Source organism: Tamandua tetradactyla, chromosome 1, assembly GCF_023851605.1.
Source record: "Tamandua tetradactyla isolate mTamTet1 chromosome 1, mTamTet1.pri, whole genome shotgun sequence".
NCBI lineage: Eukaryota > Metazoa > Chordata > Mammalia > Pilosa > Myrmecophagidae > Tamandua > Tamandua tetradactyla.
Window position 1 is genome coordinate 103,161,422 of NC_135327.1, and position 27,602 is coordinate 103,189,023.

The 27,602-nt window shown below is 37.6% G+C and overlaps 1 long non-coding RNA gene across 1 annotated transcript; it reads left to right on the plus strand.

Annotated features, from left to right (window-relative positions):
* Positions 1 to 4,838: 4,838 nt before the first annotated feature.
* LOC143685836 (uncharacterized) lies at positions 4,839 to 27,602 on the plus strand. Its single transcript, XR_013176768.1, has 3 exons — positions 4,839 to 4,987; positions 18,650 to 18,703; positions 27,397 to 27,602. It is a non-coding gene; the product is annotated as an uncharacterized LOC143685836 (long non-coding RNA).

Here is a 27,602-nt window from a genome sequence, read left to right on the forward strand (position 1 = left end):
TACTTTCACAGTGGCCCTCAGTTGGCTGAAGTGAAGAGAAACCATTTCATGCTACTTTCCAGAACCTATATGTGGATTAAAATGTTTAGGTAAGAGCAAGTTCTAGGCAATTTTATTTTTTCCTTCTATGCATAGACTTTTGTTCCAATAAGTTACTGTTTCTTTCACTGAAGAAATATAGCCGAATCGACTTCATCATTTAAAAAAGGTTTTATTACCACTTGTGCTCACAAAATAGTTTTACTTTTACTTTTTGATTAAAAAGTGATATTTGTCAACTAAAATCGGTGCGATAACTATTGGACCCTCTCAATATTTCTGGCATCCTATTCATGATACCAGTAAGTCTTAATGAGCTTAAATTTATATAATATTTTGAGGAATATAAATAGGGCACTTTGACATTCACCACTTCCCCATTTTACAGATGATAAAATTGAAACAAAAAGATTGTGACACACCTACATTCACATGACTAATTGTAAGAGACAGGGCCAAGTTTTGAATTCAGAACCTCAAATCCCAAGTCTAGGTTTCTTCACACCTAAACATGGCTGTAACTGTGCATAATGCTGTTTCTCCTAATTTAGGACTCTTTTACATTCTTTGGTTCTATTACAACTGTCAGAGCCCATGCTGATCACAGGTTTAGCTTGGTATTGCAGGAGCCCAGAAAGCAGGCTCTGAGACAGAGAATGGCCTGCAAGAAGAGTATCTGAATCTATACCTTTGAAGGAGGGAAGCAGGATTGGACAGAGGGAGGAGTTAGCTATAATGCAAACCTCAGCTGACTTCCTGTGCATCTCTAAAGTTAGGATGGCCTTCAGCGGTGGGGCAAGGAGATGAGCTTAAATCCCTTACATTCACCGGTCATTGAATATAAACTGCCCTTGTGAGGAAGCATGAACGTGGGTGTAGTAGCTCTCTTATTTCCTGGAGAGAGGTGTCAACTGTGATGTGAAAGCCAACAACCTTCCCCAAATCCTGGGGAATAAGTCCTAAATGGGGACCTGGGCTCCACAGCACAGTACCCACTACACTGAGCTACTGTAGACTTTAACCATGAAGATCCATCCTGCTTGGGTTCATCCCTCACTTTGACCTTTGCTGTTACTCTTCCATATGAGGATTCTGTGTAGCTTATACATAATGTTGAAAGGAGCTAAGAAGGAAGTTAAGATATTAAAGCTAAAAATTGGTGGTGAAAAAAAGGTAATGTGTAGGATGATGGCTTAGTGAAGAAAGTAGGCCCCACTGAGTGTTAGCCCATAAAGCATTTGTATGGTTGCCAGTGCTTTTTAAACAATTTGAGTTGTTGGGAAATAGTTTAAAAAATCAAGATATCATTGAAAAGGTACAAATTTCCAGCTATTCTTAAAGAATTGGAAGAGCAGGACACAATAGACTTACAGTTTTTTAGCAACTGAAGCCAAGTTATAGCTGCCTCTTTAAGATGGTCATGGCCCATTTATTCATCTAACTCACCTATTTATCTGTTACAGACATTTGAGATTGTCACCCCTTACTGAAGACCTGCAAGGAAGTCATAGAGAGGACTTGCTAAGCCATAAATTCTCAAGCACATGGCAAAAAGTCCATCCTTAAATCAATGGTTCTCAGTGTTAGAATAATCTTTTAAAACGTTTTTAAGAGTTTTCAAAAATCTTGATGCCCAGGCCACAAATCAGACCAATTAGATAATTCTCTGAGAGTACAGCCCAAACATCTGGACTTCTGAGAACTTTTCAAGAGAGTTTGAAGTTACAACAAAGATTAAGAACCACTGAAAACAAAGAAAGAAAGTTTAAAATGGAACATAATAGAAAAAAAATAAGGGAGATGAAAATTACACTAGAGGCCTACAACATCAGATTTCAACAGGCAGAAGAAATAATCAGTAAACTAGAAGACAGGCAATTGAGATTCTACACAGAAGAACAGATGGAAAAACTAGTAGAAACAAGTGAACAAAGCCTAAGGGACATGTGGGACAACATGAAGCATCATGGGAATCCCAGAGGAAAGAGAAAGGAAAGGAAAAGGGGCAAAAGGGATATTTCAGAAAATGATGACTGAAAATTTCCAACTCTTATACATGATATAAATATACATTTCCAATAAGCACAAACAGGATAAACCATAATAGATGTATTCCAAGACATATACTAATCAAAATGACAAATGTCAAAGATAAAGAGAGAAAGCAGCAAGAGAAGTGATTCTTCATATATTAGGGATCCTCAATAAGACTAAGTTCTGATTTCTTATCAGAAACCATGGATATAAGAGGGCAATGGTATAATATACTTATGGCACTGAAAGAGGAAAACTTTGAGCCAAAGCTTCTTTATCCAGGAAAATTGTCCTTCAAAAAATGAAGGAAAATATGATCCTGAAATACCATTGCTCAGTACATACCTGGAGGAACTTGAGTGTGGAGGCACGAATGGACATTTGCACACTGATGTTTATGGTGTCAGTGTTCATGATCTGCAATGAATGGAGGTGACCTAAGGGTACAATGATTGAGGAATGGAAAGGGAAACTATGGTGTATACATACCGTGGACTACTGAACAGCCACAAGGAGGAATGAAGTTGTGGGGTATGCAACTAGGTGAATGAAATTTAAGAGCTGTATGTTGAGTGGAATGTCAGTAAGAAAAGACAAATATTATCATGCATTAATCATATGGGCTACCTATAATTTAAAAATTCAGTGAATTGAAGTTGAGTTTATGGGTTATCAGGTTGAGGTTTATTGTAAAGCATCTGTTCTAGTTTGCTAGCTGCTGGAATGCAACACACCAGAGACGGATTGGCTTTTAATAAAAGGGGATTTATTTTGTTGGTTCTTCAGAGGAAAGGCAGCTAACTTTCCACTGAGGTTCTTTCTTACGTGGAAGGCACAAGATGGTCTCTGCTGGTCTTCTCTCCAGGCCCCTGGGTTCCAACAACTTCCCCTGGGGTGACTTCTTTCTGCATCTCCAAAGGCCTGGGCTGAGCTGCTAGTGCTGAGATGAGGAATGCCGAGCTGCTAGGCTGTGCTGCGTTGCGATCTCTCATTTAAGCACCAGCCAATTAAGTCAAACGTCACTCATTGCAGCAGACACGCCTCCTAGCCGACTGCAGATGTAATTGGCAACAGATGAGGTTCACGTACCATTGGCTTATGTCCGCAGCAACAAGATTAGGTATGCTCACCTGGCCAAGTTGACAACTGAATCTAACTAACACAGCATCCTAGATTGTAAATTCTCACAGCTGCCACATATGTTCATGAGCTGTAACTGTTAATTTTAAATGCTGAGATACTGAGCTGCTTATATATAACATGGTCTTTTCCAGAAACTTTGGGTACTTATTGGACAACTGAGACTCAGAGTTAGAGCTCTGAAGCTATGAAAGTGAGCAGTACCCCATACAGGAACTGTTTAAAAAGTTGAAAAAGGGATCAGACTTCAACTAGAGATATGAATGAAGCTGATAGTGGTAGGATTAAGGGATACTAGAAGACAGGGTAAAGGATGATATCATCTATATATATATTGGGGCGGGGGGGTCATTGGTGCATGGTCTCCGAATTGAACCTGGCTCTCCTGCATGGAAGGTAAGCAGTCTACCACTGAACCAGATATTATCCATATTTTAAAAATTCAACTTCTGGGTGAGACTAAAGGGTGAGATGTTTATTTCAGTGCAAAATTTATATTTTGGATAGTGGATTTCCTAATTTAACTTATATGGTCAGTTTAATTGAATACAATCAGTATACGGAATCTTGAATAGGGAGTGAGATTTTGTTGGTTTGTCCAGATTAGTGTGATACCCTGATTAACCCCAGTGCAATTTGGGCAGTGAATAAAGAGGTATTTGCAAAGTCATCTTGGGGGGATGGGGAGAAAGGGAGCAATATACAACTTCCCCATTTGGAGAATTTCTGATATTCTCACAAGCAATGGAGACAACCAAATCAATAATCTGAGCCTTTGATCTTGGGGTTTGCCCCTATATAATTTATTCCAGCAAAGGACAGACTAAGCCTACTTAAAATTACGCCTAAGAGTCGCCCCCAGAAACCTCTTTTGTTGCTTAGATGCCTCTCTCTCTAAGCTAACTCAGCATGTGAACTCACTTCCTTCCCTCCTACATGGAACATGACTCCCAGGGGTGCAAATCTCCCTGGCAATGTGGGACAGAAGCCTGGGATAAGCCAAGACCTGGATTCAAGAGATTGAGAAAGCCTTCTTGACCAAAAGAGGGAAAAGAGAAATGAGAAAAAATAAAGTTTCAGTTGCTTAGAGATTTCAAACAGAGTTGAGAGTTATGCTGAAGGTTATTCTTATGTATTATATAGATATCCCTATTTAGTTTATGGTGTATTGGAGTGGCTAGAGGGAAGTACCTGAAACTGTTAAGCTATATTCCAGTAGCCTAGATTCTTGAAGATGATTGTATAAAAATATAATGTTTACAATGTGACTGTATGATTGTAAGAACCTGTGTCTGATGCTCCTTATATCCAGGGTATGGACAGATGAGTAAAAAATATGGATAGAAATAAATAAATAAATACATAAATAATGGGGGAAGGGTAAAATAAATTGGGTACATGAGATTACTAGTCATCAATGAGAGGGCAGGATAAGGGGTATGGTATGTATGAGGTTTTCTTCTTTTTTCTTTTTCTGGAGCGATGCAAATGTTCTAACAAATGATCATGGTGATGAATACCCAACCATATGATGATATTGTGAGCCATTGATTGTGCACCATGTATAGAAAGTATGTGTGTGAAGATTTTTCTCAAAATTTTTTTTTATAGGAGGGATAGTTTAAGACATTCACAGATTTGTTAAAAACTGAGAGAATTTGTTGCCAAAAGACCTGCTCTACAAAAAATGCTAAAGGGAGTTCTTCAGGTTGAAAGGAAAAGACAGGAAAGAGGCACTTGGAGCAGTATGTAGAAGCAAAGATCTTCAGCAAAGGTAATTACATGGTTAAATGCATAACCCTATTGTATTTATTCTGTTTCTTTTAGTTTCCAATGTCTTGGAGCAGCCAGAAGAAATAACCTAAAGCTGTGGGACTGTAACCCATGCCAAACTCTGAAATCTGTTCTATAACTAATTATTGTGGTGTGCTTTGAAATTTATTGCTCTTTTGCATATATGTTATTTTTCACAATTAAAAAAATACATTCAGACATTTAAAAAAAGTACTGTATCCTTCATATATAACTCTACTCTTTATTTCCTATAAGAGTTATGATACAATTGAATAAGAAATAATCATATTTCCTTGTAATGGGCATGTAAAATATAAAGAGGTAATGTGTGAAAATATATATATAAATAAGGGAAATGAAGGGATATGCCAGCAGAGAATTTATATGCTACTGAAGTACAGTTGATATCTTTTCAAACCAGTAAGTTATAGAATTAGGTTGCGTAATACAACTGAACAAAGCATAGCCACAAAGTATTTTAAAAATATACAGAAATGGAAATGAGAAAGGGATCAATCACTTACATCATAAAAGATCAACTTATGCAAAAGAAGGTTGCAATAAGGAAAATGAGGGTTAAAAATTATATACAAATAAGTTGAAAGTGAAAAATAATATTCCATGCAAATAGTAACCAAAAAGAGCTATAGCTATTAGCTATATTAATATTGAACAAGATAGACTAAGAAAAAACAGTTACAAGAGACAAAGGAGACTATGTATTAATAAAAGGGTCAACCTACCAGGAAGAAATAAAGTCATAAACATCTATAAATTCAAGCACAGTGCCCCAAAATACATGACACAAACATTGGCAAAACTGAAGAGAAAAATATCTCATCTACAATAATATTTGGAGATTCCAAAACACCATTTTCATCAATAGACCGTCTAGACAAAAGATCAATAAGCAAATGGAGAACTTAAACAATATGATAAATAAACTAGACCTAACAAACAAATACAGACCATTGCAGCCTATACTAACAGAATACATGCTCTTCTTAAGTGTACATGAGTCATACTCTAGGATAGATCACATTAGGTCACAAAGCATGTCTCAATAAATTTAAAAAGTTTGGGTGGGCCATGGTGGCTCAGCAGGCAGAGTTCCTGCCTGCCATGCCGGAGATCTGGGTTCAATTCCCGGTACCTGCCCATGCAAAAAAAAAATTAAAAGTTTGAAATTATACACAAAATATCCTCTGTGACCATAGTGGACTGAAGATAGAAATAAATAATAAAAAAATAATATTGTTGGAAAAAAACACAAATGCATTGGAGTTAAACAGCACAATCTTAAACAATCAATGGATCAAAGAAGAAATCACAAGGGAAATACCCTAAGATGAATGTAAATGATGCATCAAAACTTATAGGATACAGTGAAGAGGCTCAGAGAGAAATTTATAGATCTAAATGCTTATATTAAAAAGAAGAATAAAAAAGAGAGGATTGTGGGAAGATAGTGGAGTAGGAATCTGCAAGGATCAGACACTCCACTAAAATGAGTATTGCATTCACAGGAACTGTCAGCATAAACTATTTTGGAACTCCAGAGTCTCATGGAACACTGTACAGTATCTAGGGATGAGCAGCAGTAAGAAGTTAGTGAGTTGCAGTAAATACCAGTGAGTTCCACCCACCATGTAGCAGCTACAATCCTCCACCCCACAGCCTGGGGCATGAATACCTATCCTCCAAACTCAGGGAGGGCTGTGGTCTGATTTGCTAATCACTGCTTTTGATTAGCTAGTTCAAATTGCTGAGTGCCAGCTTTGAGGGCAGCTATTGTTCCAAGCCCCTTTAGGCAAAGATGGGAGAGGATTCTTAAACACAGTAACCTTCCTCAGAACAAGGAGGGGCAGCACACACCGGTGTGTTCGAGGAATGTGGCTTTGGCCTATTTCCTAGTCCAGACCTCCATATCTGTGCACTCCTGAGGGCCCTCGGCCTCCATTTATAAAGGGGCACATTTGGTTCTTGCACTGCCTGGATGGTTTCTGGTTTTCTACATCTCAATTCCCCAACTTTTTCAACCTGCACCCCAACCTTCAAACCCCAAAACTGCTGGCTCTGTGCTTTAAAGCCTGCCCAATCTGCATTCTGCCCCCATGGCCCACACCCCATTGCCCTACATCCCAACTCACCACACCCCACACTACCAGGCACCAGCGTAATGCCCCCACTTCACTCCTAGTCCTGCCCCATGCCCCTCCGCCATGCTTCTGTGCTCCACCCTACACCCCACATCCTGCCCATGCCCATCCCACAAATGCAAAACCTACTGAGTTAAATCAACTTCCAAAGTAACTTTATCAAGATAATCACATGCCTCAAAGGCAACAGAAAATCACAAAGTTTATGAAGATGCAGGCAGATAAAGCCCAGCCTAATGACCCAATTAAAACACTGGAGGAGACACAGACTCTGGAATAATAAAAAATGTCCATAGAACTCTATTAAATAAAATCAGTGAGCTGGCTAATGGACATAAAGGAGATGAAGATGACACTAGAAGAGCATAAAGAAAAATTTGAAGGAATAAATGGAAAAATAACAATTACAACAGAGATGGCAAAATCAAAACTATACTAGATAAAAACAACCACAGATTTGAAGAGGCAGAAGAAAGAATTAGCAAACTGAGGACAGGACAATTGATTTTGAAGATACACCACATAAAATAACAAATGGCAAAAAAGATGGAAAAATTTGAATTGGATCTCAGGGAAATGATGGGCTACATGAATGAAGTGCACAAATACAAGCATTATCAGTGTCCCAGAACAAGAAGAGAAAAACAAAGGACTAGGAAGATTGGCTGAAGAGATAATGGGAGAAAACTTCTCAACCCTTATAACACACATAAATACACAAATCAAAGAATCCCAGGGAACCCCAAATAGAAATAAATCCAAATAGTCCTTCCCCAAGACACATACTAATCAGTCTGTCAAATACTGAAGAAAAGCAGAAAATCCTGAAAGCAGCAAAAGAAAAGCAATCTACAACATAAAAGTTCATTTATGTTCAAAAAACACATATTGAGTTCAGACTACCCAATGGGCACTAGGGAGGACAGAAGGCAGTAATATGATATATTTAAGATCCTGGAAGAGAGAGACTTCCATCAAGAATTCTGTACCCAGCCAAACTGTCCATCAAAACTGAAGGAGAGATTAAAATTTTCACAGACAAACAAATGCTGAGAGAATTTGTCAATAAGAGACTGGCCCTACAAGAAATACTAAAGGGGGTTCTGTTGGCTGAAAAAAAAAAGGAGGGGGAGGTCTGGAGGAGGTCATAGTGTTGAAAAGTACCAGTAAGGGTAACTTAAAGGATAAAAAGAGAAAGAAGGAAAAGAATATACTGAACTGGCAATTAAAATCTAAAGGATGAGATGGTAAATTCAAGAAATGCTTTTAGAGTAATAACTTTGATCATTAATGGGCTAAACTCATCAATTAAAAGAAACAGATTGGCAAAATCAATTAAGAAATATGATCTATCTATATGCTGCTTAAAAGAGACTCACCTTAAGAGGCTGGAGGGAACTGCCTGAAAATGTAGAGCTGTGTTCCAGTAACCATGTTTCTTGAATGATTGTATAATGATATAGCTTTCACAATGTGACTGTGTGATTGTGTAAACCTTGTTTCTGATGCTCCTTTTATCTACCTTATCAACAAATGAGTAAAACATATGAAATAAAAATAAATAATAGGGGAACAAATGTTAAAATAAATTTAGATTGAAATGTTAGTGATCAATGAAAGGAAGGAGTAAGGGGTATGGTATGTATGAATTTTTTTCTGTTGTCTTTTTATTTCTTTTCTGAATTGATGCAAATGTTCTAAGAAATGGTCATGATGATGAATATGCAACTATGTGATGATATTGTGAATTACTGATTATGTATGTAGAACGGAATGATCATAAGAATGTTTGTATTTGTTTGTTATTACATTTTTTAAAAATTTTAAAATTAATTTAAAAAAAGAGACTCACCTTAGACCCAAGGATACAAATAGGTTGAAAATGAAAGAATGGAAAAAAAGTTCCATGCAAGCTGTAATCAAAAGAAAGCAGGAGTAGCTACACTAATATCAGACATAATAGATTTTAAATGTTAAGAATTCATAAGAGACAAAAAAGGACACAACATATTAATAAAAGGGACAATTCAGCAAGAAGAAATGACAATCATAGATGTCTATGCTCACAATCAAGGAACTCCAAAGTATATGAAGAAACTTTGGCAAAACTGCATGGAATGATAAACAATTCAACAATAATAGTGGAAGACTTCAATACAGCACTTTCTTCTATGGATAGAACAACCAGACAGAAGAGCAACCAGGAAGTATAGAACTTAATGTGAAAAATGTATTAGCTCTAACAGACATATATAAGTTGTTACACTCCCAAACACCAAGATATAGATTCTTCTCTAGGGTTCATGGAACATTTTCCAGGATATATCATATGCTGGGGCACAAAACAGGTTTATAAATTTTAAAAGATTGGAATTATTCAAAGCACATTCTCTGATCACAGTGGAATGATGCTGGAAATCAACAACCATCAAAGATTCACAACTTTCGCAAATACATGGAGATTAAATAACACACTCTTAAACAACCAGTGGGTCAAAGAAGAAATTGCTAGAGAAATTGGTAACTATCTGAAGATGAATGAAAATGACAATACAGTATATCAGAACTTATGGTATGTGGCAAAGGGAGTGCTGCAAAGAAAATGTATTGTTCTAACTGCCTATATAAAAACAAGAAAGAGCAAAAATTGAGGACTTAACTCCTTACCTTGGGGAACTAAAGAAAGAACAGCAAACTAACCCCAAAGCAAACCAAAGAACAGAAATAACAAAGATTAAAGCAAAATTAAATGAATTGGAGAACAAAAGAATAATAGAAGGAATCAATAAAACCAAAAGTCAGTGCATTAAGAAAATCAATAAAATCGATGAACCTCTAGCTAGGCTGACAAAGAAAAAAAAAAAAACAGAGAAGATACAAATAAACAAAATCAGAAATAAAAGGGAGCCATTACCATGGACCTGAAGAAATAAAAAAAATCTTAAGAGTATCCTAAGAACAACTATACCAATAACTAGACAACTTAGATGAAATGGACAAGTTTCTAGAAAAACAAAAACAAACTACACTGACTCAAGAAGAAATAGAAGATCTCAACAAACCAATCATAAATAAGGAGATTCAATCTGTCATCAAGAAAAAACAGATGGGGGAATGCCAAGATGGCGGCTTAGTGAGGTGTGGGATTTAGTTCGTCCTCCATAACAGCTACTAAATAGGAACAGTACAGAACAACTGCTGGGGCCATGTCAGTGACCAGACACAGTGTACCCCAGACTGGACCAGGTGGACTGGCTACAAGCCCCCCCCACCCCTGAAATGTGAGTGCCCCAAGCTGTGGTGACTGGAGACCTCCCCCAAAGGCTACTTCCCAGAGAGGAAAAGAAAGAAACTTTACCAGCAGCAGGGGCCAAACGCAACTAAGATTCAAGTGTGGAATTAATTCACAAATTCTGACTACTAAAAATAGGCCTTCAGCTCAGGTGAACCTGGTCAAAGCAGAGGTTGCTGATTTTTGCCCCGGCACTGAGAAAAAAAAGAAAGAAAGTAAGAAACAGAGGTTTGGATTGGAAAGCACATAATACTTGAAAGGTTCTGGGCCCTGAAGGAAAGGAGGGGGCACATAGGATCTGAAGGTCCACAAAGCAACATACCAACTTATGCTCTTGATTGGCAAACCTGAGGAACAGTGGTCCTGCTCTGATAGGCTTGGCTGCCCTTGGATACAGTGGCAGGGCTTCAAAGGCTGCAACTGCTCCAGGCATAGGCAGAAACAAGCTTGTTTGAAAGCTTGTCTGGAGCCTGAGCCTTCCCCAGGGGGAGATGTGGGGGCCAGCCCAGGTAGATTCCCTCCCTCAAGGAATTCAGACCCCAGGGCTTGGAAATTTGAAGCCATTAAAGGCAGCCTACAACCTCTCCTCTGTCTTGACCACACTCCCAGCAGAGAGAATCTGCCAAAGTTACCACATCATCTTATGTTGGTGGGCCAGCCAGACAAGTGCTGCATACTGGTCAGGATAAGAAAATCACAGAGCTGAGAGACTTCACAGGAGTCTTTCAACCTGCTGGGTCTCACCCTCAGAGAAAACTGACACAGGTGACTATACTGACAGGAGGCCAGTTTGGTCTGGGAAACTCAGGCTGGGGTCTATAATACCTAAGTAGACCCTCCTAAGGGTTGAGGGAAAAAGGCACCATGCAGGCAGAGCAAGAAACAAGAAAACAAGAACCGAAAAATTCTGCTCTGTTAAACAAAACCTAAGCTAATGGTCCATAATAAGCTGAACTGAATGTCAAAGATCAGTTAGACAACAAATTCATCCAGCAAGAAAATCCTAGGAAAAAAAAAAAAGTGAAAACAATCTCCAGAATAAACTAATTAAGGTAATTAAATGCCAAGATACCAGCAAAAAATAATGAATTACACTAGGAAAATTGAAGATATGACCCAGTCAAAGCAACAAACCTACAATTCAAATGAGATACAGTAGTTGAAGCAATTCAGAATGTTTGAACAGACATGGAAAACTGCATCAAAAATCAAATCAATGAATTGAGGGAGGATATAAAGAAAGCAAGGAATGAACAAAAAGAAGAAATCAAAATTCTGAAAAAACAAATCACAGAACTTATGGGAATGAAATGCACAGAAGAAGAGATGGAAACAACAATCGAGACCTACAATGTTAGATTTCAAGAGGCAGAAGATAGGATTAGTGAACTGGAGGACCGAACATCTGAAATCTGACAAGCAAAAGAAAATATAGGGAAAAGAATGGAAAAATATGAGCAGGGACTCAGGGAACTGAATGATGAAATGAAGTGCATGAATATACATGTTTTGGGTGTCCCAGAAGGAGAAGAGAAGGGAAAAGGAGGAGAAAAACTAATGAAGGAAATTATCACTGAAAATTTCCCCACTCTTATGAAACACTTTAAATTACTGATCCAAGAAGTGCAGTGTACCCCAAACAGAACAGATCCAAATACCATACTCCAAGACACTTACTAATCAGAATATCAGATGTCAAAGAGAAAGGGAGAATCTTGAAAGCAGCAAGAGAAAAGCAATCCATCACATACAAGAGAAACCCAGTAAGACTATGCATAGATTTCTCAGCAGAAATCATGGAGGCAAGAAGACAGTGGGATGACATATTTAAATTACTGAAACAGAAAAACTGCCAAGAAAGAATTCTATATCCAGCAAAATTGTTCTTCAAAAATGAGGGGGAAATTAAAACATTTTCAGGCAAAAAAATCACTGAAAGAATTTGTGACCAAGAGAGCAGCTCTGCAACAAATACTAAAGGGAGCACTAGAGACAGATATGAAAAGACAGGAGAGAGAGGTGTGGAGAAGAGTGGGGAAATGAGGACTATGAATAAAGGTAAAAAGAAGAAAAATTAGATATGACATATAAAATCCAAAAGGCAAAATGGTAGAAGAAAGTACTGCCTGTACAGTAATAACACTAAATGTTAAAGGATTAAACTCCCCAATCAAAAGACAGAGACTGGCAGAATGGATTAAAAAACAGGACCCATCTATATGCTGTCTACAGGAAATGCTTCTTAGACCCAAGGATAAACATAGGTTGAAACTGAAAGGTTGGGAAAAGATATTCCATGCAAATAGCAATCAGAAAAGAGCAGGAATAGCTATACTAATATCCAACAAATTAGACTTCAAATGTAAAACAGTTAAAAGAGATAAAGAAGGACACTGTGTATTAATAAAAGGAACAATTCAACAAGAAGACATAACAATCATAAATATTTATGCACCAAACCAGAATGCTCCGAAATACATAAGGCAAACATTGAAAACGCTGAAAAGAGAAATAGACACATCTACCGTAATAGTTGAAGATTTCAATTCCCCGCCCTCATCACTGGACAGAACATCTAGACAGAGATCAATAAAGAAACAGGGAATTTGAATAATACAATAAATGAGCTAGATTTAACAGACATATATAGAACATGACACTCCACAACAACAGGATACATCTTTTTCTCAAGTTCTCATGGATCATTCTCAAGGATAGACTATATGCTGGACACAAAGCAAGTCTCAATAAATTTAAAAAGATTGAAATCTTACAAAACATTTTCTCATATCATAAAGGAATGAAGTTGGAAATCAATAATAGGCAGAGTGCCAGAAAATATACAAATATGTGGAGGTTCAACAACACACTGTTAAACAACCAGTGGGTCAAGGAATAAATTATAAGAGAAATCAGCAAATATCTCGAGGCTAATGAAAGTGAAAACACAACATATCAAAATTTATGGGATGCAGCAAAGGCAGTACTAAGAGGGAAATTTATTGCCCTAAATGCCTCTACCAAAAAGAAGAAACAGCAAAAATCTAGGAATTAACTCTCCATTTGGAAGAACTAGAGAAAGAACAGCAAACTAACCCCAAAGCAAGCAAAAAGAATGAAATAATGAAGATTAGAGCAGAAATAAATGAAATTGAGAACATGAAAACAATTGAGAAAATCAACAAAACTAGAAACTGGTTCTGTGAGAAAATCAATAAGATTGATGAACCCTTAGCTAGGTTAACAAAAAGAAGAAGAGAGAGGATGCAAATAAATAAGATCAGAAATGGAAGAAGAGACGTAACCACTGACCCCACAGACATAGAGGAAATAATGAGAGGATACTAAAAAAACTTTATGCTAATAAATTCGAAAATGTAGATGAAATGGACAACTTCCTAGAAAGGCATGAGCAACCAACATTGACTTGAGGAGAAATAGACAACCTCAACAAAGCAATCACAAGTGAAGAAATTGAATCAGTCATTAAGAAGCTCCCAAAAAGAAAAGTCCAGGACCAGATGGCTTCACATGTGAATTCTACCAAACATTCCAGAAAGAATCAGCACCAATCCTTCTCAAACTCTTCAAAAGAATTGAAGACAAGGGAAAGCCACGTAACTCATTCTACGAAGACAACATCACCCTCATACCAAAGCCAGAAAAAGATATTACATAAAAGAAAAGTACAGATCAATCTCTCTAATGAATATAGATGCAAAAATCCATAACAAAATTCCTGCAAATTGAATGCAGTAGCATATTAAAAAAATTATACACCATGACCAACTAGGATTCATCCCAGGTATGCAAGTGGTTCAACATAAGAAAATCAATTAATGTAATACGCCATATCAACAAATCAAAGCAGAAGAATCACATGATCATCTCGATTGATGCAGAAAAGGCATTTGACAAAATTCAACATCCTTTGTTGTTGAAAACACTTCAAAGGATAGAAATAGAAGGGAATTCCCTCAACATGATAAGGGGAATATATGAAAACCCCACAGCTAACATCATCCTTAACGGGGAAAAACTGAAAACTTTCCCCTTAAGATCAGGAACAAGACAAGGATGTCCACTATCACTGTTGTTATTCAACATTGTGTTGGAAGTTCTATCCAGAGCAATTAGACAAGAAAAAGAAATACAAGGCATTAAAATTGGAAAGGAAGAGGTAAAACTCCCACTGTTTGCAGATGATATGATTCTATATGTCAAAAACCCTGAAAAATCCACAGCAAAACTACTAGAGCTGATAAATGAGTACAGCAAAGTGACAGGTTACAAGATCAACACTCAAAAACCTGTACTGCTTCTATACACTAGTAATAAACAAATTGAAAAACATTCCATTTACAATTGCAACCAAAAGAATAAAATATTTAGGAATAAACTTAACTAAAGATATAAAAGACATATGCAAAGAAAACTACAAGAAATTGTCAAAAGAAATCACAGAAAACCTAAATAAATGGAAAGGCATACCATGTTCATGGTTTGAAAGACTCAATATAATTAAAATTTCAATTCTACCTAAATTGATTTACAGATTCAATGCAATACCAATTAAAATCCAAAAAACTTACTTTTCAGAAATAGAAAAACCAATAACCAAATTTATCTGGAGGGGCAGGGTACCCCGAAAAGCTAATAATATCCTGAGAAAGAAAAATGAAGTTGGAGGCCTCACACTACCTGACTCTAGGGCGTATTTGAAGCTACAGTGGTCAAAAGAGCATGGTACTGGCATAAAGACAGATAAACTGACTAATGGAATCAAATAGAGTGTTCAGATATAGACCCTCTCATCTATGGACAATTGATCTTTGATAATGCAGTCATGCCAATTCACCTGGAGCAGAACAGTCTCTTCAATAAATGGTGCCTAGAGAACTGGATATCCACATGCAAAAGAATGAAAGAGGATCCATATCTCACACCCTATACAAAAATTAACTCAAAATGGATCAAAGACCTAAACATTAGATCTAAGACCATAAAACTTTTAGAAGAAAGTGCAGGAAAATACCTTATCAATCTTCTAATAGGCAGTTTCCTAGACCTTACACCCAAAGCACGAGCATTGAAGAAAGAAAGAAAGAAATAGGAACTCCTCAAAATTAAACACTTTTGTGCATCAAAGAGCTTCATCAAGAAAGTAAAAAGACAGCCTCCACAATGGGAGACAAGATTTGGAAATGATACATCAGATAAAGGTCTAGTATCCAGAATATATAAAGAGATTGTTCAACTCAACAACAAAAAGAAAGACAACTCAATTATGAAAAGACTTGAACAGACACTTCTCAGAAGAGGAAATACAAATGGCTAAAAGGTACATGGAAAGATGCTCAACTTCCCTGGCTATTAGGGAAATGCAAATCAAAATCACAATGAGATATCATCTCACACCCACCATAATGGCCATTATCAATAAAACAGAAAATGACAAGTCCTGAAGAGGATGTGGAGAAAGAGGCACACTTATCCACTGTTGGTGAGAATGTAAAATGGTACAACCGCTGTGGAAGACAGTGTGGTGGTTCCTCAGGAAGCTAAGTATAGAATTGCCATATGATCCAGCAATACCATTGCTAGGTATCTACTCAGAGGACAGGAGGGCAAGAACACAAACAGACATTTGCACACCAATGTTTATAGCAGCATTATTTACAATCGCTAAGAGATGGAAACAGCCAAAATGTCCATCAACAGATTGAGTGGATAAGCAATTGTGGTATATAAATACGATGGAATATTTTGCAACTGTAAGACAGAATAAAGTCATGAAGCATGTAACAACATGGATAGACCTTAAGGATATTATCCTGAATGAGATTAGCCAGAAACAAAAGGACAAATACTCTGTGGTCTCACTGATATGAACTGACATTAGCAAACGAACCTGGAGAATATCAGTTCGTAACAGAGACCATCAGGAGATAGAAGTATGGTATATATTGGATAATTGGAGCTGAAGGGATACAGATTGTGCAACAGGACTGATTTTAAGAATTCAGAAATGGATAGCACAATATAACTAACTGTAATACAATAATGTTAGAACACTGAATGAAGCTGAATGTGAGAATGATAGAGGGAGGAGACCTGGGGGTGCAAATGAAATCAGAAGGAAAGATAGACAATAAAGACTGAGATGGTATAACCTAGGAATGCCTAGAGTGTATAATGATAGTGACTAAATGTGAAAATTTAAAAATGTTTTTGCATGAGGAAGAATAAAGGAATGTCAATAATGCAGAGTGTTGAAAATAGATGGTAATTAATATTTTAAAACTTTAACATATATGTGAGACAAGCAAAAAATGTTTTTTTGGTACAAAATTTATATTTTGACAAGTGCATTTCCTAATATAACATATGTGAACAGCTTAGTCAAACACCATAGTACTTGGAACCTTGCATAGGGCATGAGATTTTGTAGGTTTATCCAGAGTGATACTCAGATAAATCCCAGAGCAATTTGAACAATGAATAGGGAAGTATTTGCAGAGTCCTCTAGGGGGAATTGTGAGAAAGGGGTAAAATTCAATTTCCCCAAGTGGAGAATTCTTGATACTCTCACAGGCAGTGGGGACAGCCAAAGCAACAGGCCAACCTTCCAATCTTGGGGTTTATTCACATGAAACTTAATCCTACAAAGGACAGGCTAAGCCTACTTAAAATTAGGCCAAAGAGTCATTCCCAGGAGAACCTCTTCTGTTGCTCAGATGTGGCCTCTCTCTCGGCTGACACAGCAAGCAAACTCACTGCCCTCCCCCTCTCTACATGGGACATGACTTCCAGGGGTGTGGACCTTCCTGGCAACGTGGGAAAGAAATCCTAGAATGAGCATCAAGGGATTGTGAAAATCTTCTCAACCAAAAGGGGGAAGAGTGAAATGAGACAAAATAAAGAGTCAATGGCTGAGAGATTCCAAACAGAGTCAAGAGATTGTCCTAGATGTTATTCTTATGCATTAAGTAGATATCACCTTGTTAGTCAAGAGGTAATGGAGAGGCTGGAGAAAACTGCCTAAAAATGTAGAGCTCTGTTCCAGTAGCCATGTTTCTTGGACATGATTGTACAAAGATACAGCTTTCACAATGTGACTATGTGATTGTGAAAACCTTGGGTCTGATGCTCCTTTTATCTACCTTATCAACAGATGAGTAAAACATATGGTATAAAAATAAATAATACAGGGAACAAATGTTAAAATATATTTAGATTGAAATGCTATTGATAAATGAAAGGGAGGGGTGAGGGGTATGGTATGCATGAATTTTTTTCTGTTGTCTTTTCATTTCTTTTTCTGAATTGATGCAGATGTTCTAAGATATGATCATGATGATGAATATGCAGCTATGTGATGATATTGTAAATTACTGATTACATATGGTGACCAGAATGACCATAAGTTAAGACTGTTTGTGCTTTTTTGTCATTTTATTTTTTCAAAAAATTAATAAAAAAAGACTTCTAGGTCAAGTGAACAGAAGTCTAACCTGAATAACAAAAACACAGAGTCACGGCCCCTTAATCAATTTCAAGACTTGAGACAGTTTACAGACCCAGAGCCCCTTGAATGAAGAGGAGGCCAGGTCCATTTGGGGGGCCTCCCTGTTTCACTGCCACAAATTTATACTGTTAACCTTCCCCCAAGCCTTCCCTAAGGAGACTGATGGCCTTTTACCAGTGTAACTGTGCATTGGGGTAAAGGAAATGATAAGATATTTCAGGGATTATTAGACACTGGTTCAGAAGTGACATTAATTCTAGACCCAAAACATCACTCTGGTCCACCAGTCAGAGTGGGGGCTTATGGAGGCCAGGTGATCAATGGAGTTGTAGCTCAGGTCCATCTCAGAGTGGGCCCAGTGGGCCCCTGGACCCATTCTGTACTCATTTCCCCAGTTCCAGAATGTATAACTGGAATAGACATACTGAGCAACTGGCAGAATCCCCACATTGGTTCTCTAACTCATGCAGTAAAGGCTATTATGGTGGGAAAAGCCAAGTGAAAGCCACTAGAACTGCCCCTACCTAGCAAAATAGTAGGTCAGAAGCAATACCAGATTCCTGGAGGGATTGCAGAGATTACTTCCACTCTTAAGGACTTGAAGGAAGCAGGGGTGGTGATTCCCACCACACCCCATTCAACTCTCCTTTTTGGCCTTTGCAGAAAATGTATGGGTCTTGGAGGATGACAGTGGATTATCGTAAGCTCAACCAGATGGTAAGTCCAATTGCAGCTGCTGTTCCAGATGTGGTATCATTGCTTGAGCAAATCAATACATCTCCTGGTACCTGGTATGCACCTATTGATTTGGCAAATGCTCTTTTCTCAATAGCTGTTAGTAAGGACCACCAGAAACAGTTCGGTTTCAGCTGGCAAGGTCAGTAATATACTTTCACTGTTCTACCTCAGGGGTATTTCAACTCTTCAGCCCTATGTCATAATCTTGTCTGCAGGGACCTTGATCATTTCTCCCCCTGCCACAAGACATCACACTGGTCCATCATATTGATGATATCATGTTGACTGGACCTAATGAACAAGAAGTAGCAACTACTCTAGACTTACTGGTAAGGCATTTGCATGTCAGAGGATGGGAGATAAATCCAACAAAAATACAGGGGCCTTCCACCTCAGTGAAATTTCTAGGCATTCAGTGGTGTGGAGCATATCGAGATATCCCTTTTAAGGTGAATGATAAGTTGCTGCATTTTGCCCCTTCTATGACCAAAAAAGAGGCACAGCACCTAGTTGGTCTCTTTGGATTTTGGCAAAAACATATTCCTCATTTGGTTATGGTACTCCAGCCCATTTATTGAGTGACCAGAAAAGCTGCTAATTTTGAGTGGGGACTTGAACAAGAGGAGGCTCTGCGACAGGTCCAGGGTGCTGTACAAGCTGCTCTACCATTTAGGCCGTATGATCCAGCAGATGCAATGGTGCTATAAGTGTCAGTGGCAAATAGAGATGCTGATTGGGGCCTTTGGCAGACCCCTGTGGGAGAATCACAATGCAGACCCTTAGGATTTTGGAGCAAAGCCTTACCATCTGTTGCAGATAACTGCTCTCCTTTTGAGAAACAGCTTTTGGCCTGCTACTGGGCCTTAATAGAGACTGAATGCTTAACCGTGGGCCACCTAGTTACCATGAGACCTGAGTTGCCTATCATGAGCTGGGTGTTGTCTGACCCACCAAGCCATAAAGTTGGGTATGTGCAGCAGCGCGCTATTGTAAAATAGAAATGGTATATACAAGATAGGGCCAGAGCAGGTCCTGAAGGCACAAGTAAGTTACATGAGGAAGTGGCCCAAATGTCCATGGTCTCCGCTCCTGCCACATTACCTTCTCTTTCCCAGACCAGGACTATGGTCTGTTAGGGAGTTCCTTACAGTAAACTGACTGAGGAAGAGAAAACTCGGGCCTGGTTTATAGATGGTTCAGCACAATATGCAGGTACCACCAGAAAGTGGACAGCTGCAGCACTACAACCCCTTTCTGGGGTGTCCTTGAAGGACAGTGGTGAGGGGAAATCCTCCCAGTGGGCAAAACTTTGAGCAGTGCACCTGGTTGTTCATTGTGCTTGGAAGGGGAACTGGCCAGAGGTGCATTTGTATATTGACTCATGGGCTGTTGCTAATGGTTTAGGTGGATGATCAGGGACTTAGAAAGACCACAATTGGAAAATTGGTGACAAAGAGGTCTGGGGAAGAAGTATGTGGATAGACGTTTCTGAGTGGGTTAAAAACATGAACATATTTGTGTCCCGTGTGAATGTGCACCAGAGGGTGACTTCAGCAGAGGAAGGTTTTAATAATCAAGTGGATAAGATGTTCCATTCTGTGGATATCAGTCAGCCTCTTTCCCCAGCAACTCCTGTCATTGTCCAATGGGCTCATGAACAAAGTGGTCATGGTAGGGATGGAGGTTATGCATGGGCTCAGCAACATGGACTTCCATTCACCAAGGCTGACTTGGCTACAGCCAGCAGCAGAGACCCACACTCAGTCCCCTATATGGCACCATTCCCCAAGGTGACCAGCCAGCTACTTGGTGGCTGGTTGATTACATTGGACCACTCCCTTCATGGAAGGGGCAGCAATTTGTTCTAACTGGAATAGACACGTACTCTGGATATGGGTTTGCTTTCCCTGCACACAATACTTCTGCCAAAACTACCATCCGTGGGCTTACAGAATGCTTTACATCATCATGGTATCCCACACAGCATTGCTTCTGATCAAGGAATACATTTCACAGCAAATGAAGTGCGGGAATGGGCACATGCTCATGGAATTCTCTGATCTTACCATGTTCCCCATAATCCAGAAGCAGCTGGATTGATAGTATGGTGGACTGGCCTTTTGAAAACTCAATTATGGTGCCAACTAGGTGGCAATACCTTGAAATTCTAGGGTAATGTTCTCCAGGAAGATGTATATGCTGCTCTGAATCAGCATCCAGAAGCTGTATGATGCTGTTTCTCCCTTAGCCAGGATCCATGGGTCCAGGAACCAGGGGATGGAAATGGGAGTGGTACCACTCACTATTACCCCTAGTGATCCACTAGGAAAAGTTTTGCTTCCCGTCTCTGTGACCCTGAGCTCTGCTAGTCTACAGGTTTTAGTTTCAAAGGGGAGTGCTTCCACCAGGAGAAACAACAATGATTCCATTGAACTGAAATCTAAGACTGCCACCTGGTCACTTTGGGCTACTCATGCCCCTGGATCAACATGCCAAGAAGGGGATTACATTATTGGCTAGGGTGATTGACCCTGACTATCAGTGGGAAATAGGACTGCAACTACATAATGGAGGTAAAGAAGAGTTTTCTTGGACTATAGGAGATCCCCTAGGATGTCTTTTATTACTACCATTCCCTGTGATTAAAATCAATGGAAAACTGCAGCAACCCAATCCAGGCAGGACTACCAATGGGTCTGACACTTCAGGAATGAAGGTTTGGGTGACCCCACCAGGCAAAGAACCACGGCCAGCTGAAGTGTTTGCTGAGGGTAAAGGGAACATGGAATGGGTAGTGGAAGAAGGTAGTGATAAATATTAGCTATGACCACATGATCAGTTATGGAAACAAGGACTGTAATGCTGTTTTGTTCATGTTATACAATTTCAGTTGTAAGATATCAAGTTTAAGAATGAGTGTTACCCAAGGACTTGCACCCTATTCTGGAGAGATTTAATTTGTTTCTAATTATATGCAGGACAGTTGAGTATTGTTAGGTGAAAGAAAAAAAAGTGCATTTTATTGTTTTTTATTTAGAAGTTACGAATGGCTGAAGGTGATATGTATAGCTGCCAAGTTGACAAGAGGTGAACTGTCATGGTCAAGCTCATGTGTCAACTCGGCCAAGTGGTGGTACCTGTTTGTCTGGTTGGGTAGGTGCTGACCTGTCTGTTGCGATGAGGACATTTCAAAGAATTAAATCATGATCACATCAGCTGCATCCACAGCTGATTCCATTTGTAATCAGCCAAGGGGGGTGTCTTCTGCAATAAGTGATGCTTAATCGAATCACTGGGAGCCTTTTAAGGAGGATTCAGAAGAGACAGGTTCACTTCCTGCTTTGGCTGGTGAGCTTCTGCTATGGAGTTATCCAGACTCTCCATCAGAATCATTGGCTTCACAGCCTGCCCTGTGTATTTTGGACTCTGCATTCCCACAGTTACATGAGACACTTATAAATCTTATATTTGCAAGGGTTTCCTGCTGATTCTGTTTCTCTAGAGAACCCTTACTAATATATAGTTCAACATTGTGAATTTAATTAACACTACTGAATTATATATCTGAATGCGTTTAAGAAGAGAAGTTTTAGGTTGTATGTATGTTACTAAAATAAAAATTAAAGAACAAAGAACCTCTGAGGCTGAAAGGAAATGCCAAAGGAGTTGATAAACTTGCATCAACATTATACACTTATATCTACAACAATTGACCAATTTCTACCAGATAACACCCTAAGAGGTGCCTCATTACAGTGCTTCTTGGGTATCTGGTATACATAGGCATTTTTGTGGTTTTCTCTGCTAGTTCTGACACACACACAGCTTTAATGACATCCACCTTGCTAAAATCTGTGGTACAGTACAAATAGTTGAGAGATTGATTTTTTGAATAACAAAAATACTTTAAATTTTTTCCCAAGAATTTTTAAAAACATAATTAAAAAGTCTTTAATTTTTTTTCTCATTTAGTGTTTTATTTAGTATTAATTCTAGCTATATCTGCTCAAACGTCTGTGTGTGTTTCTGCATATAGAAAACTTATATTCTTCGTTATTTATGTCACTAAGTTTTCTGAAGTAAGGACCTGGGCATAGTATGTGTTGGTGAGATAGACTTAGATCTGGAAAATAAATATGAATTTCCAAATGGAGAACATCTTCAGAATCTGTTTCTCACATAATTTGTGTTTGGAGGGTCTTAGGAACTTAGTTTGCTATTAGGCAGCTTTAAAATCTGTTTCATTAAACTGTTCAAACCTACCTATGGAGTGACCCAGATATCTAGCACTCAAGATTAGAATTAATACTTGTCTATCAAGATTGTTGGGATGATTAAAGGCTAATTCAAACACACACACACACACACACACACACACACACACATACAGCATTTCAACACAACAGTTGGTGGAGAGAAAGCTCAGATGAACTTTGATCTTCTCTTCACCAATTCCAACTCAAAGCTGCAAAACTTAGCTCAGATCAGCCCAGTCACCAACCAATAGAAAAACCATTTGATTCTCTACATTCAAGTTCCTGTGACAGATCCAAGCTATTAATACCGAATTAGTTGCATTTGCTACTTTCAAATACAAAAGGCTCTTTGCTTATGTCCACATGTCTTATTTGAGAAGTCAACAGATTAGTCCTTGTTTGGAAGGAAACTTAACCGGAACCTTCAACCTGGATTCTTCTTTCCTCTTCCATTCACTAATTGCTTCTGGCACATGCAAGTGCGTGCATGTGCATGCTGAACATAAATTGTGGCTAACAATTTGACACCATTGTTTTATTAACAAATGCAATTCAGAAGCAAAATAATTAAATAGGGACACATAGTAAAATAAACATTCCAATGACCTTTTAAACTGAAAAGTTCTGCTCTACAAACAAAGGGGAGAACAATACAATTACATGATAGTGCTTGTACAGACTTGCTGAATCTGTGATGAAGCCTTGACTAGCCAGCCAGTCATCTCATCTCTTCCATTTCAGAAAAAGTTGAAAAGAAGAGGACAGCTGTAGTGTCCCGACTTTGAGACTCACGGGTGAATGGAATGACAGATGTAGAGTCAGTGCCCCAAAGTGGGCAGGACCTTGTCCTCATTAAACAAAAGAGGATGACAGTCCCAAAGCCCCATTTACTTCAATAAAAAAATTTTTTTTTAAAGCCAGCTGTCTTTCTTTATATCTAAGACACTGGCAAAAGGCAGTATTTACTGATTAGGTCTCACATACCACTTTAACTAATATTCCAGGCAAAACACACCAACATTTAGTTTTTTCCTAAGTTATTATCATTATTATTATTACCTTCTTGTGCGATCCTGTACTTTACTAGGTATATAATGTATACTACTGCTCTGCCGTAGCTTTAGCACATGTATCAAATAAAAAAGGCTGTCTTGGTTTGCCTTAGGTTCACCATGAAAAATCCAAACAAGAAACATTTTAATCTTCAAAGCGTTCCACACCCATTACATGTATTTTCTTATAATACACCAAAATCCCTGAATTTTGTCTTCTTGCAACTTCCCTTTTACCCAAAGTAATGATTTGTACAACTCATTAAACACATACCTTATTTTCTATCATATGTTGTAATGGTGACTTCCTGCGTTTTTGCTCTGCAAGTGTAAATTTTACTGAAAATATCTTGAAATCATTTATCTATAGCTTATGTATGTCTACAGTAGGTGCTCAGTAAATAAGACAATTCACAAGCAATATCCCATTAGATCCTCAGAGCCATCTTGTTGAGTTTGCAGGGCAGGTAATATCCCTCTTTTACAAATGAGCAAACTGAGGCTCAGGCAGTAAAAGTGCTGTTATCTAGCACAATAGAAATCAGTAAAATTGGAAATAGAACCCATTTTTCCCAATTTATAGTAGTGTTCATTTCATCATATTACATAGCTTCTCCAAATTTGTTTTAAAAAGCATACTGAATTTAGGAGTATTCTTTGTTTCAATTTCTTTGGGTTAATCAAGAATAACAGATTTCTCAGGGAAAGAGTCAATAGGCATTAGTAGTTTTCAAAAAAACATGTATTGTAATTTAGGTTGTATATTTCTGAAAGTTAAATTCTGATTAAACCTATTCATTTTGCAATTCTTGTTTAATAAGATTAACATAGACATCAACACTTTTGCTTTGTCTTGAAAAATAGATTTAGAAGGTGAAGACTTTATTGAAATACTGTAGAAAGAGTAATGTTTAAAAATGCAAATTACATTAAGAATAAAAGAAAACATTAAATTGCATTTTAAATAAGCAAAGTAACAGAGACTCTAACCCAAGGAGGTAATTATATGTATAAAATTTAACATTTCCACTAATTTTTACATACAGCTGTATGAATTTCACACCTAACAAACTGCAAAGATCCATCTACATTTATCTGTAAGATGGTTTTAAGCTCCAGACACTTCATGCAGCTGGAAGTTGACTTCCTATATTAGAGAGAATAATGCTAATGAGTGAATATTAAGTTTAAGGCACTAACACTACAGAGGTAAATATGTAATTACATACATTTCCGAAAGTGGGATAAATCACACATTAAGTTATGTAATAATTCAAGGACTGGTAAGAGGCATGAAGATGTACTTGATAGTCTTTGGATAATTACTTTTAATTAGTGTGTCCATATTTTAAAAACATGTGAGAATACTTTAAAACTAAGAATTTAAAAATATTCAGTACAGGAAAAATATGGATCTTTAAAAGCTATAAGAGGGCCACCATTGGAAAGAAGAGAGATTTTACTTCTACTTACTCATAAAGGCTGAGTCTAGACACTCATAATTACACCAATTAATTGGCCATTTTGGCTAAATTATGTAAATTGTCTGCATACACTTCTGAAAGCACATAACTGCTGATGCTATTTTCACTTTGGTCAAGTCTACACTAGCTAGTAAAATGAAGTGGATAATTAAAAGTATTATTCAGATAATTTAGTTCAAATACTAAGGTAAAAGAAGATTGATTCTTTAGCTTGAATTAGAATATAAATATTCCATTTGTGTTCCATAAACATGTCTAAAAGGTTTTCCATTTCTTCAATTATTCTTGAAATCTGATTTCAAAACATTTAGAATATATTGCTTATATAGTACTTTTCTTAAACAGAATCTCAGGTTCTAAAATTCCCAAGATGCTGAGGTAATATAATTGTAGCTTTTTAGGATTACTTATACTAGTACTGGCTTAAGTCTTTTTTCCTAAATTCATAGATAACACTGACGAAATATATGGACATTCCAAATGCAAAAATAAAGTCACTGGAATGCTTTTCGAAGACTCAAAAATAAAAACATACTCTTTATATTTGCATTATGGTTATGTAGAAGAGCGCCCTTTTATCAGGAGATGTGTGGTAAAGTATTTAGGAGTAACTGTGATGAAGTTCATAATTTACTTTACATGGGAGTGGGGGAATACATGTATAGGTATGAATAAAAAAGCAAACAAATGATTATATATCTTTTCCATTTCTATCTATCTATCCAGATATAGTATATGTATATTGTCTGTATAAAGATGAGAGTTCCAAATGTTAACAATTGGTGAATCTAGGTGAAGTGAATATATTCACTGAAATTAAATGTTTCATGGTACTATTTAACTTTTCGGTAAGTTTGAAATTTTTCAAAATAAAGTTGGAGGAAATACATATTTTAAGCGTCACAAAAAATAACTAATAAATATTCAGAACCCATCAAACACCCATGAATATGATACCCCTGAGACTGAAAATTCTGCGGTACCTAATTTCTTAAAACCATACTGTGAAATCTATACTAAAGATTCTTTCCAACAGGCCTTAAGTGAACACTTTAAAATATTCCCAAGGTTTCCCAAGCAGGGTATAGTTAAAGAGCATTCCACTTGAGATCCTTGCTTGAAAGGCCCTATAGAATTGCAAAGTATCATTATTAAGCAAATGTTCCTGGGCCCTTGGGTGGTTCACTTAAAACACATTTCACTGTATTGAATATTCAATGCCAAAAGCACAAATTTCAGTGTTAAGATTTGCAATTTAAACCCAGTTGGGAGAAGTAAAAAGGTTCTTGCAATTTGCCTATACTGTATTGCCTTGATATACTAGCTTTCTTGATAATTGAGTTCCAAAAATATGAGTTAGATTGCATGAACAATGGAGGAAAGTTAACCTTTCTATTATAGACTTAGCTCTTGACTTCTTGTATTTAAGATTACAGATGCTCCATTAAATCGATTTTGTGTTTAATCTCCTCTTCAGAAACAGTGAATGCAACCTCCCAACTTTCTTCCCTTTGAGAGAATCCAAGTATTTGACAATGAAAACTACAGGGCTCAAACTAGATGAAAAACACCACCAACAGGGAATAAGAAAATTTCAGCATTTTTTTTTTTGGGGGGGGGGTAGTTTCCCTCAACTTACTCTGGTTGGATTGGACTATCAAAATATATTTTCAAATAATTATTTGGAGGGGCCAGATTTGAGAAGGTAGGGGATGAGTTTAAAATTATAACACTAATTATGTTTCTTTTAAATGCATTGATATGCTTTTAAAGCACAAGTTTGGGGGTTTTTTTTTTGTTTTTTTTACTCAACTGTAAGGTGGCTTTTTAAAACTCTTCTCTGTCATCTACTTCCTTTGCCCTGTTTTAAAATCTTTTAGGTCCCTCAATAAAACATACAACACTAAAGATATGCAGAACAATAGGACTGAACAGAAGAAAAAATGAGAAACTTGTAAAGAAGAGAAGATTGTCATTACATCAATTGAAGGAAATAACTTGACACCCTTTTGAATGGGGAAATTATCAGCTGGACAGTGTCTTTTCTCCGGTCTACAACTCAGCAGCTTCGCTTGTCCCAGCATCA